Source organism: Tympanuchus pallidicinctus, unplaced genomic scaffold, assembly GCF_026119805.1.
Source record: "Tympanuchus pallidicinctus isolate F22 unplaced genomic scaffold, pur_lepc_1.0 scaffold31, whole genome shotgun sequence".
NCBI lineage: Eukaryota > Metazoa > Chordata > Aves > Galliformes > Phasianidae > Tympanuchus > Tympanuchus pallidicinctus.
The window spans coordinates 533,387-543,918 of record NW_026294749.1 but is presented as its reverse complement, the minus strand read 5'-3'; the positions used below and the strand labels follow the sequence as shown (position 1 = coordinate 543,918).

The window sequence follows — 10,532 nt, the reverse complement described above, 5'->3', positions numbered from 1 at the left end:
TGAAGAGGACCAGGTGTGGCTGAAAAAAAAAGGGATGTTCTCTGAAGGACGGAGAGGGTGGTCTGCATCTTTGAGCTGGTGGACTGGAGGAAGCAAGCCTAGAGTGACAGTCCTCCTTTTAAGGCTGCAGCAAATGGGATGGAAATTTGATTACAGCCCCCTTTTATTTCTCTTCTACCTTGGTGATTGCACTTGACAAGTTCAAATTTATACCAAGTTTTTTGTATCTTAGAAAGTAGTTTGGCTTAGCTTATTCAAAACAAAGTTTTAAGTTCAGATTTTGATTTTTGGGAGAGTCAGTAGAGCACTCTCACATTTCTCACTGATATAAGTTCCCCCCTGTTTTTACAAACTTAGGTGTTTAAAAGAATTTTTTACATAAACTAAAGTAATGTGGATGAAAATAGCAGAAAAGGAAGAATTTCTAAGGAAATTGCATAGGTTTGTTACAAGTTTGTGAATACTGTTCTAAAGAAAACATCTACTTCCAGATAAATGCTTCTGTGCAAACTGCGATAGTTCTGTACACATCTGTCAGTTTGCAGTGATTCACAAACTGCAGGACTTCCAGCCAGGAAGCAATTTCATTTCTGTTTGTGTGCTTTTTTTCCCCACATTATTTGTTCAAGTACTTTGAATCAAGCAAATCCTAGGTGCCAAAATATTATGCATCAGAAATGAGGGAAGGTGAAAAGTGTTTGCACAGCACTTGGATTTTCACTGCTCCCAGGGGTTTCAAATGAAAAAATGACAAAAAGGAGCTGAAGAGAGATGGAAGAGGCACCAGTGGCAGAGGTGGAAAGGTGCAGCAGAGCCACTGGAGGTTAGAAGCCACTCCTGGTGGTTCTGTAGCACCCTGCAGCTATGCAGATTGTAAGTGCATGCAGGTGTGTTTAATACAGACTATTGCCACCTGAGTCAAACTGAGTATCTGGAACACAAAGCAGATGGAAAGCATACTGTGCTGAAGTGTATCCTGCTGTGTTTATCCAGCTTGTTGTGTAGGCTGGCCCATATATGAATATGTGTGCTATAGTTGTACATCTCAGTATTGACACAAACTTGAAGTCCAAAGGGAGTACAGAGACAAGAGCAAATGAAGGTATGTGGATTTATATTCAGACTTTATTTAGGATTTCTAAAAGACCACTGGCACAGTTGTATTGACCCCATCTGATATATTATCACAAAATGACTAGTTTTTGAATTGGAGTCAATTCTCTGTGAATGAGTAGCATATGCTGTCCTTAATGTTAATTTGACAAGTTTATTATCTCTGCTATTCCTATTAGTTGGGTAGAAAATAGGTTAAGTATCTTCACGCTATGCTGAAGTTACGTCTGAAGCTGAAATATTCGCCTATTGTTAGGGAAGAGTCTTAATAAGATCAATTCCTTAGAAAGCAGCAGTCAGCATAGGGTGCCAACAGAAGCCATTTGTTATCTGCAAAACCGAAAAACTTCACAAAATATCTTCTCAGATTTTATTATTATTTTTATTTTTTTGAATGGTTCAGAAGACCACCTTGCTAAGTAGTTACAAAAACACCATGATGCTGCCTTGGACCTGGGAATCAGAACTGCTGTTTTTCAGTTTGTGATTATAGTCAGGAGTTTGAGACTCCTGTAGTACTTTCCCTTTTGTCAGATATTTCTAGATGATGCTAATGAGTTCATGTTTATGGTGAGTACAAGGTCTTAGAGAGATGAATACCCACACAAACAGCAAAATCACTTTGCAAAACAGATTTGAAACAAAACCAGAGTACAATATAAAGAAGGTTGCTTGGGTTTGCGTTGCATAGTATTAGATTTGCCCAAACGTGATCTGTCTGGGCAACAGCTTCACTTTAATAGAATTTTATGTAATTTTGTGGAGATAAAGCTCTTTCATCTGTGGTTTGTATAATAAATGAGGCATGTATTTTAAATTTCCAGAAATTGTACAATCCTAGATGTACAAATGCACCTGACAGAATAGCTATTGGAAATCCCAACAAAGGTTTGTTCCTTTTCCAATTCAATCTGCAGGTGAGAACCCAAGCTGTTCAATGATTTGGACACTGAGCTTTGTAAGCCCAAGAACTGAGCCTATGCCAGATCCAAATAAGCAGTCTGCTGCTGTTGTGTAGTATGGCCAGCTTTAACTCCGCATTGCACTCTCCAAGCCCCGCAGCTGCTCATTTTAGTGGTATTAGTGCTGACTCTGCACCAGTGGGGCTGAAGCAGTCATGCCTTACACTTCCTCATAACGTGACAAGTGAGCATGCAGCCAGGAGGAGGAGGTGTAAAGCAGTTTAATCCACTCTTATCAGTAGTGGCCCCAAAGTGCATGCTATTAAGAAGTGATGGGAACTTCACAGCCAGATCTAAGGAAAGTTTCCAGACAAAAAAGATCTTGAGAGTGCTGTGAAATTGTACGTGTACCAATGAGTGGCCTGGGGTGGTCTGTGCAAAGCTGACATGTAATGAATCTGGCCTGATTTATGTGAATAATTTGAGGAATAACTTCTTGCAACTGAGGAGTAAGGCTCTGGCAAGAATGGTTATGTCATAATTTATCAATGAAATGGGCTTCTAACATTCAGAGTCAGCAGGATCTTTTCTTTAGAGTGAGTAACAGATATTGTTACCTCTTGCTGGGTCAGAGGTGAGATACTGCTCTTTTGGCCTCATTAAGCTTATCTGAGAACCTGTGGGTTATTTAGCTTTAGTTTAAATAAAACTCTAATGGAAATTCTTTGCTGCTTTGGAATTTAAAATTTTTGTCACAGTTAGGCCCATTTCTATGAAGCTCAGTCATCTTCCCAGGTGCTCTTTCTTGGTGTTTTTTTTAATACCAAAAAAAAAAAAAAAAAAAAAAAGGCATGAAGGAATTAAACAAATTTGACCATAGTTATTATTTGTTTGTTTTATGCCACATGCTAGGACTTATTCTGTTTGCTTCTCTTTGATCTATACACGTCTTAGGGCAAAATATGGCATAGTCTACTCATTTTATGCCATGTTTTTAAAACTGTTACCCCATTTGTACCTGAATTTTTAGTTTGTCGTTTTTTGATATGATCTTGGTTTAAATTTAAATGCTTCAAATAGAATGTCAATTTCTTCTTTTTACTTTTTCTGGAGAGTATACTATAATTCTGTCATACAAGCATTTTTCATATCTTAGGGTACTGTAGTTGCCATGGGTGCAAAGCTAGTTAGTTCAATAGCGTCCCACTCATCAGTGCTGAAAGACACCAAGGCCACGGCCATGAGAAGGTACTCAGCTTCCCTGCTAGCCTGGAAAAATCACCTTCCAAACACATGATCTTCAAACTGGTGTTCCTGAAGTCTAATCTTGAAATTTTCTTTGTTGCTGCATCATGTGCAGTTTTAGTTAACTACTGGGACATTTGAAGGTAATTTTAATTTGTTCTCAGAGACTTAAATAAGTTCTCCCAATAGAGAAGAATAGCTTTCTGCTAATAGAATTTGTAAGAGTACTTGTGTCTATCTGGCTCTTGCCAGGACTGACTGTGGCTTTATTTGGCTCATATGGTCCTATAAATGTTTGAACTGTTAATTTCTCTTCCACCAGGGAACCATTTGTTGCCATGGCTGCCATGATCCTAAGGACACTGATTGGTGCTGCAGTTTCAAAGACATGGAGTGTTCGGGGGTATTTCTTCTTACTTGAATCCAGGAAAAGAGCCAAAATGAGAATAATATCTAGTTATGAGTAATTTTCTAGTCTCGGTGATGGTGGGAAGAAGTATTTCCTTGTTTTCTGTAATTCTGATAATTAGGAGATGTGGGACTGTGCCAGTAAGCACTGTATAAAGCCTAACCACTGGCAGTCTTTGGAGACATGTTCAACAAGTGAAAGGTTAACAATGAATGAAAGGAAAACAAACCCACTACTATAGACAGCAGTCAGCTGTATATTGTGAGTTTTGAGTCACTGATCATGCAGGCCGTAGGATTTTCCAAATTGGCTTAAATAGTACTTGAATTTGCAATATATATACAAAAATAAATATCTCTTAAGACATCCCATCCTTACTGAAACATTTCCATTGATGGGCATTTTATCCTGTAACACTTCTAATACTCCAATGGTTAATTATCCTCACTATAAAAAATGTCTGCCTTACAGCTGGCTTGAATTTTGCCTAGTTTCAACTTTCAGACTTCATCTTTTCTTATTCTTTGTTTGCTAAGTTTAGATAATGAAGAGACATTTACAAAGAGTCCTCAGGTAGTGCTGCCCTACCTTTGATCAAATCGCACCTCAGACTTCTTGTCATTAGGCTAGGAAATGTCACCATAGGGCATGTGTTTCAGTGCATTTAATCATCCAAGCAGCTCTTCTCATAACCTTTGTAAATTTATTATCATCCCCCCCTGTAGTGTGGACATCAGAACAGGACAGTATTTTGTCTGTAGGATCACACCATGCAAAATACCCATATCCTATACCTTAATCTCAGTTGGAATTCTTCTGCTCATTTACCCAAGGGCTGCATGAATAATTGAATTCATTTAAGAGAAGCTTTTGTCAGAGTTGGATCTGGGAAACTCTTAATGTCTACCATGCAGCTTGCACAGAGTAGCTTGGCATTTCATGAGGTATTTTGCTGTGGATGGTGCTATGAATAGTTTGTATTTTCTTTTCAACACTCTTGAAACACTTCTGTACAGAAATGTGGGTTTCTTTGCTGGTTGTCCATGTGTTCTAACTCTACTAAGTGAGTCTTGAGCAGTTGTACTTCAAGTACCTTAGTTATTTTATGTCATTTGATTTGCAGAAGTTCATAGGTTCTTTACCTGTTTCTTCCTTAGTGCCGTTAATCTCAAGGTCTGTTTCAAGATATATCTCAAGCTGGAGATGTCTTTCCCTTTATACTCCTCTGTAATATCTGCAATCCTAACACTCTTAATTTGTCCTATAGCTTTATCCTACAAGGTCAGACATATCCTACATTCTTAATTTTTTTACCCTTTTTTGCCTTTGTCATATCATCTTTATCCTGAAGGTGAGATATTAATTCCTCTGTCTCAGTATTTTACATTTTAGATCCATGTTTGTGTGTTTTGGAATAAGAGATGCTCACAGGGAATGATGGCTGTTCTGAGTTAAGCTTTATCACCAGCCAGTATCATCCACTCTCAAATTTATTTGAGCTCCAAAACAAAATAGCACTACTTCTAAAGCAGCAGAGTTTTCTAGGGTTTTCTCCACCTGGAGTATTTCAGATCCTTTTATTTTTGTGAGAATGAACATAACAAAAGGTTTATTCTTTTCTTTTGGTGGTAAGCATGAGAGCTACAAGACATGTGGACATGGGTCTTTCTGCACCTACAGGGCTCTTCAGCATCATCTGGGTAGGGACTGTCAATTTCTTGATGAAGAAGAAAAATTATATACATCTGGCTGAGGGAGGTTTGATGAGGCAATTTCATTGCATTGGTAACTTAACTTTCTTCTTCTGCTTTCCATTATAAGTTTTAAAAAGTTTCTTTGAACTGTTGTGGTGCCCTTGGGGAGTATAAAATTGGTCTGGAAATCTCTATGCTTTTCTTTTCTTTATTTATTTATTTATTTTGGAGAGATTTCTAGTTCTTTCTCTTCCAGCTGAGCGTAACAGCAGCTTTTGTCTTCATATTTTGGCATCTTCACTTCTAGTCCCAGCTGGAAGTGGGAAATGCACTAGAAAATGAAATTGAACAATAACAAGGACAAAAAGGGGAAGAAATAATAAAATAAAGAGTCACAGAGGGTTCATATGTTGTGCTGTGTGTCTTTCTCCTGAGGTGGGTCTTGATCCTGCCAACTGTTCCCCTGTAAGAAAGTTTATGCCTGTGGGTACTCCTGCTGAGTTCAAAGTTACTCACATGAATAATTGATTGCAGGGTCTGGGACATAGTTTGCAATTCCTTTTTCAAGATAAGTTCATTATCATCAGATCTCATCTTGCTCTGAAGCAAGTTGCTGGTTTAGGGACAAGTAGGTCAAATGGATACTTGATTTTTTAAAAAAAAAATTTTATTTTTATTTTTATTGTTGCAGGAAGAGCAAGCAACTGGCAACCTCAGATGGTGATTTAATAATAATAATGAGGGGAAAAAAGAAAAAGGCACTGTCACTCTTTTGTTGGGGTAAGTTTTTATCAGAGTGGTGAGCTTTGAACATCTTGTTCAACAAGAGTTCGTGTCCCAGGGGGAGGAGAAGAGCTCAGGAAGAGCTTTACATTTTACAAATGTATAAATGGTATTATTCATGGCATAAAGCTTGGAGCTTCAGAGCTCTGCTGCTCTATCTTCTGCCATATAATTTTCCAGAAGTCATACATCTACAGATTTATATTGAAGGAAATTGGAGTAACATAAAGAAATTAAGTAATAGTTGAAGTCGATACTAGCTGCTTCAGCACAAAGGGTCTTATTTGGATATATTTTTAGCAGTTAGTGTACCAAATTGATGCAATAATACCAACTTGCTGAAGGGACAGAGAGGGGGAAGATAAAGTGGAGTTGTAGAGGATATAAGAAGGAAGAAAAGAACAAAGAGGATTTTTTATTTTTTTTCCAGTCAAATGCAAATGGAAATGACCCTAAAGATTCTAGGAACACAGGCTTTTTCCTAACAGTGAACATTTTCATGCAACAAAATCCATTTTTGAGACTCATTAGAAAATGCTGTGATCTTGATTATTTTCTGTAGCTGTGTCTGGTTATTTTAAATTGATTAGTATACCTCTGATGTGAGAGAGTAAATCATGAGCTATTGCAGGTGCTTCTGTAATTGGTTATCGTGTTTAATTACAAATGTTTGAGTACAACTAGTTTGTTCTGAGCATGATTTTTCCCCTGCTTTTCCATTGCTGCTTGATGCGTTAAAAAAAAAAAAAAAGACAAATTAAGCTTCCACAATGCTTTTGTTTTAAAAGAGCTGAAGATTTACAGAATGATGGATTAATTTAAGATGTACTATCAATAATGATTTAAAAACAAAAGAACTAGACTATCTGTCTATTGATCATCTATCCATCTCAGGGGTATCTGTCACTGTCATTACTACCACTCTGTTTTGGGGTCTAATTAAAGTTCCTTCCACACGGCAACTTCTATTTGCCATTTACAGGTTAAAGTCTTGGTTGCTGAAGACAAAAGTTCTGAATCTCTTCTCAGTTATGCTGACATGCAATCCAGAAGCTGGGAGATGTAGCAGCCTAGAATGCTTGTGAGAACTTCATAAAAAGAAAAATGGCTATGAGATTTGTGGCATGCCAGGGGAAAAAAAAAACTCATATCTTGAAGGGGAACAGGAGGCACTTTGAAGAATGCCTCTTGGTGTGGGCATGTTTGTTTAGCAAAACTGCAGCTGCCGGTGACAACATTCATATAACGAGAAACAAGAAAAGTGCCAGGACAACAGGGGATGCTTGTGATGACATAAAATCATTGCTTGTCGCAGGCTGGAGTGAGTTGCTTGATTAATAAGTGTATGTCCTCAGTTGGTTTCAATACCCCTGTTAACCAGACACAAAGCTCTATCTCCTTCTCTAGATGGGAGAATGCATCAGAGGACTAGTTGTGGGTTTTCATCTCTATCACCAAAACTGTGCAGTTTGTGGTGAACCTCACATTCTAAACAATGAGAAAATATTTATCACCCAGCTGTGTCAGGAGAATAAATATTGCTAATGAGGAGCCTGTGTACCAAATGTTGCTTCTAAAACTTGCTCAGTTCTGTTTTGCTCATTCGCAGCTTTAGGCATCATCACCTGTTCTGCTGAGCGGGGTAGTGCTGCTCTGTGAGAGCTTTTCATTTTCGTTTCCACAGCAGTGACTGGTAGGCTGAAAGGATCTCTGAAGAATGAATAAGATTTAAAGACATAGCATAAAATTAGCTAACTTCATCCAAAATACCTTGTAATACCTGCATCATCACAAACACTTCTATCTTCTTGGATGTCACTGGAAAAGGTTGCTCAGAGAGGTGGTGGGTGCCCCATCCCTGGAGACGTCCAGGGACATGCTGGATAGGGAGGGCTCTGAGCAACCTCGTCTCACTGGAGGTGCCCCTGTTCATTGCAGGGGAGTTGGATTAGATGGCCTTTAAGGGTCCCTTCCCACTCAAATGATTTTATGATGTCCTCTCATTGAAAAAGCAGTCTGACCAAGCAGTGTGTCTTGGAGTTGTAATTATTTGCTCAAAATGAGCAGAACAGTGTACCTTTTTGGGGAGAAGTCTCCCATGCACCCTTCTGAAGTTTTGTTATAAGAGCTTGGACAAATGAAAAGTGGGTCATATTTTTTTTGTGGGTCATATCTCTATTGTCTTTGGAAGGCTCTGAGACCTTTCTCGAGGGCTTGTATTTGGGGGAAAGGATATACATAATAGTATCTGAGGTCCAGTGCTTATCCTTTGTCTTATGGTGGTTGTACTTTGTGATGCCAATGCTTTCTGGTGCAACATCTTTGAAAGCTGACTAATTTCTAGCAAAGAGTAATCATCCCCATGTGCTTGTCTCCCAAGTTGGTAAGAAATGAAATGTCATCAGAATCAGAAGAGACCCTAGATGTTTTTCCATTTGAGAGTTGCTATTATACAAGAGGAATGTGGGACTTCTGAATTAAAGAGGAAAAAAATCTGTTCTAGTTCATGCAAGCTTTTTTCATAATTGTGAGCATGAAGCAGAGAGGAGAAACTTTGCTTTTGCATTTGATATTGATGTAGTCACACCAGCATTACTTGCTCGCAGACTACAGAGAACTATAAACCTTTTGAAAATCAAAACTTTAAATTTAGTCTTAGCTAAATGAAAATTTTCATGGATACTTCTGAAGAATAAAAGGCAAGCTCTGAAGACTTTTCCTCTCTGTAGCACAACTATCAGTTCTTGCTGTCCAAAGTATTCTCTATCAGCACTTCAGTTAAGCCTTTGCGCATCTGCTGGCTCTAACATTTTTCTTTAGATTTCCCAGCATTTGCACAGCATAGATTCACCTCTGTCAGTGATAACAACAGTCAGAGGGTCTAACTGGGACTAGCTGCTGGCATTTTAATCTTGTTTAGAGCAAGCAACAGCGAAAATCCTGTCAATGCCCAGTCTGTGCTCATCCTCCCTGTGGTGAGGCTGTGCTTTTAGTAGAGCCGCAGAAATTTTGGGAAACTGCTAGTGTTGTGAAAGCCTGTTGGGAAGGTAGAGACCTCTGTTTAACAGGTGAAAGTGCTTACAGGAGAACACAGACATATATGAGGGAATAAGCAGACCCTGAAGTAGCCTGAACAGGGACAAAGGAGAAGCTCCTATTTATTCCTGCAGAGAATATGCCTGTGAATTTTCGACTTCAACACTTGTTTTTAGAGCTGAATAGATATTTAAATGAGATAATTTGACCCTGCAAATTTATAGAAGCATAAGCTTATTATTTGTCATCTTTCTTACTCAAAAAAAAAAAAAAAAAAAAAAAAAAGGCAATTTCCATGGAAATAAAAAGAAAAAAAGCCATCAGAACTCTTACTGAGGATACTTTACTAAGATTAGTGAAGACTGAAGCACACAATATAGTAAGAATAGATTTGCCTGAGTCTGCTCTCTTCTCAGTGGGGGCCTATTCTCTTCTTTGTCTCACTATGCCTACCCCCCATAAATGTTAATGGGAGCTATTCACAGGCAAAAAGAAGCCCAGAGACTCCAACATATGCAATTTCCATTCATGATAATAAGAAGGGAGGTTTGATTATCTCGGTGCCAGCCTTAGGGCTCTCTGAAAACTTGTGCAAATAAGCTGTGGGTATGGACACCCAAGTAAGTTTCTACAGAGGAAAAGCTGTGAATCTGCAGTGTTTCTGCAGCTCCATGGAAACATTTTTGCATGCACACTCTTACCCCATGGTAATTGTAATCTGTAGTATTTCATCCTTCTGTGAAAGAAGGGAAAGTATAAGACACATTCTGCATTAATCGTAGGTTTAAGACTATAGAGAAAGGAGACTGAGGTACTACAGAATTACAATTTAGTTTATCCTGAAAAAAGCTCCTTGGGTGTTCCTAAGCTGAGGAGAGGCCTGGGCAGACTTTAGTGAGCCACTGAGACTGAAGGAGGGTCTCTGGGAAGGGAATGATTAGGTGATGAGGTGGCCAATTCTGGGGAGGTGTGGGGTTTCAGCAGCTCGTGGATGTCAAAATCTGTGTCACAGACTGACTAGTAGCAGGAAAAGAAATGCACCAAGAGCGTGACACAAGATAGTAACTGATGTTAATGTTGCAAAAGTAGGGTCTCGGAGAACTGAGTTCAATTCATCTTTCCATGAGAGAGGAATTGGGACCATGGGTGCCATCTGAAAAGGATGCTGACAGAGAGAGATCACAGAGAGCATGAGGCTCTGGCAGCACATATGGCATGTGCCACTTGCTGGCCCTGAATACCAGTGTGTCTAAGCTGTTGATGGAAATTAATAAGAGTCAGCTGCAGGGATCAGAGGAGGTGAGATCCCTCTGCCTGTGTATGCAGAGTGCTCTGACACTGGATTTGTGG

At 38.9% G+C, this 10,532-nt stretch overlaps 1 long non-coding RNA gene across 1 annotated transcript; it reads left to right on the top strand.

The window, feature by feature from the left end:
* Window positions 1-937: 937 nt before the first annotated feature.
* Window positions 938-7,689, top strand: LOC128087711 (uncharacterized). Its single transcript, XR_008209959.1, has 3 exons — window positions 938-1,102; window positions 6,055-6,143; window positions 7,129-7,689. It is a non-coding gene; the product is annotated as an uncharacterized LOC128087711 (long non-coding RNA).
* The last annotated feature ends 2,843 nt before the right edge of the window (window positions 7,690-10,532 follow it).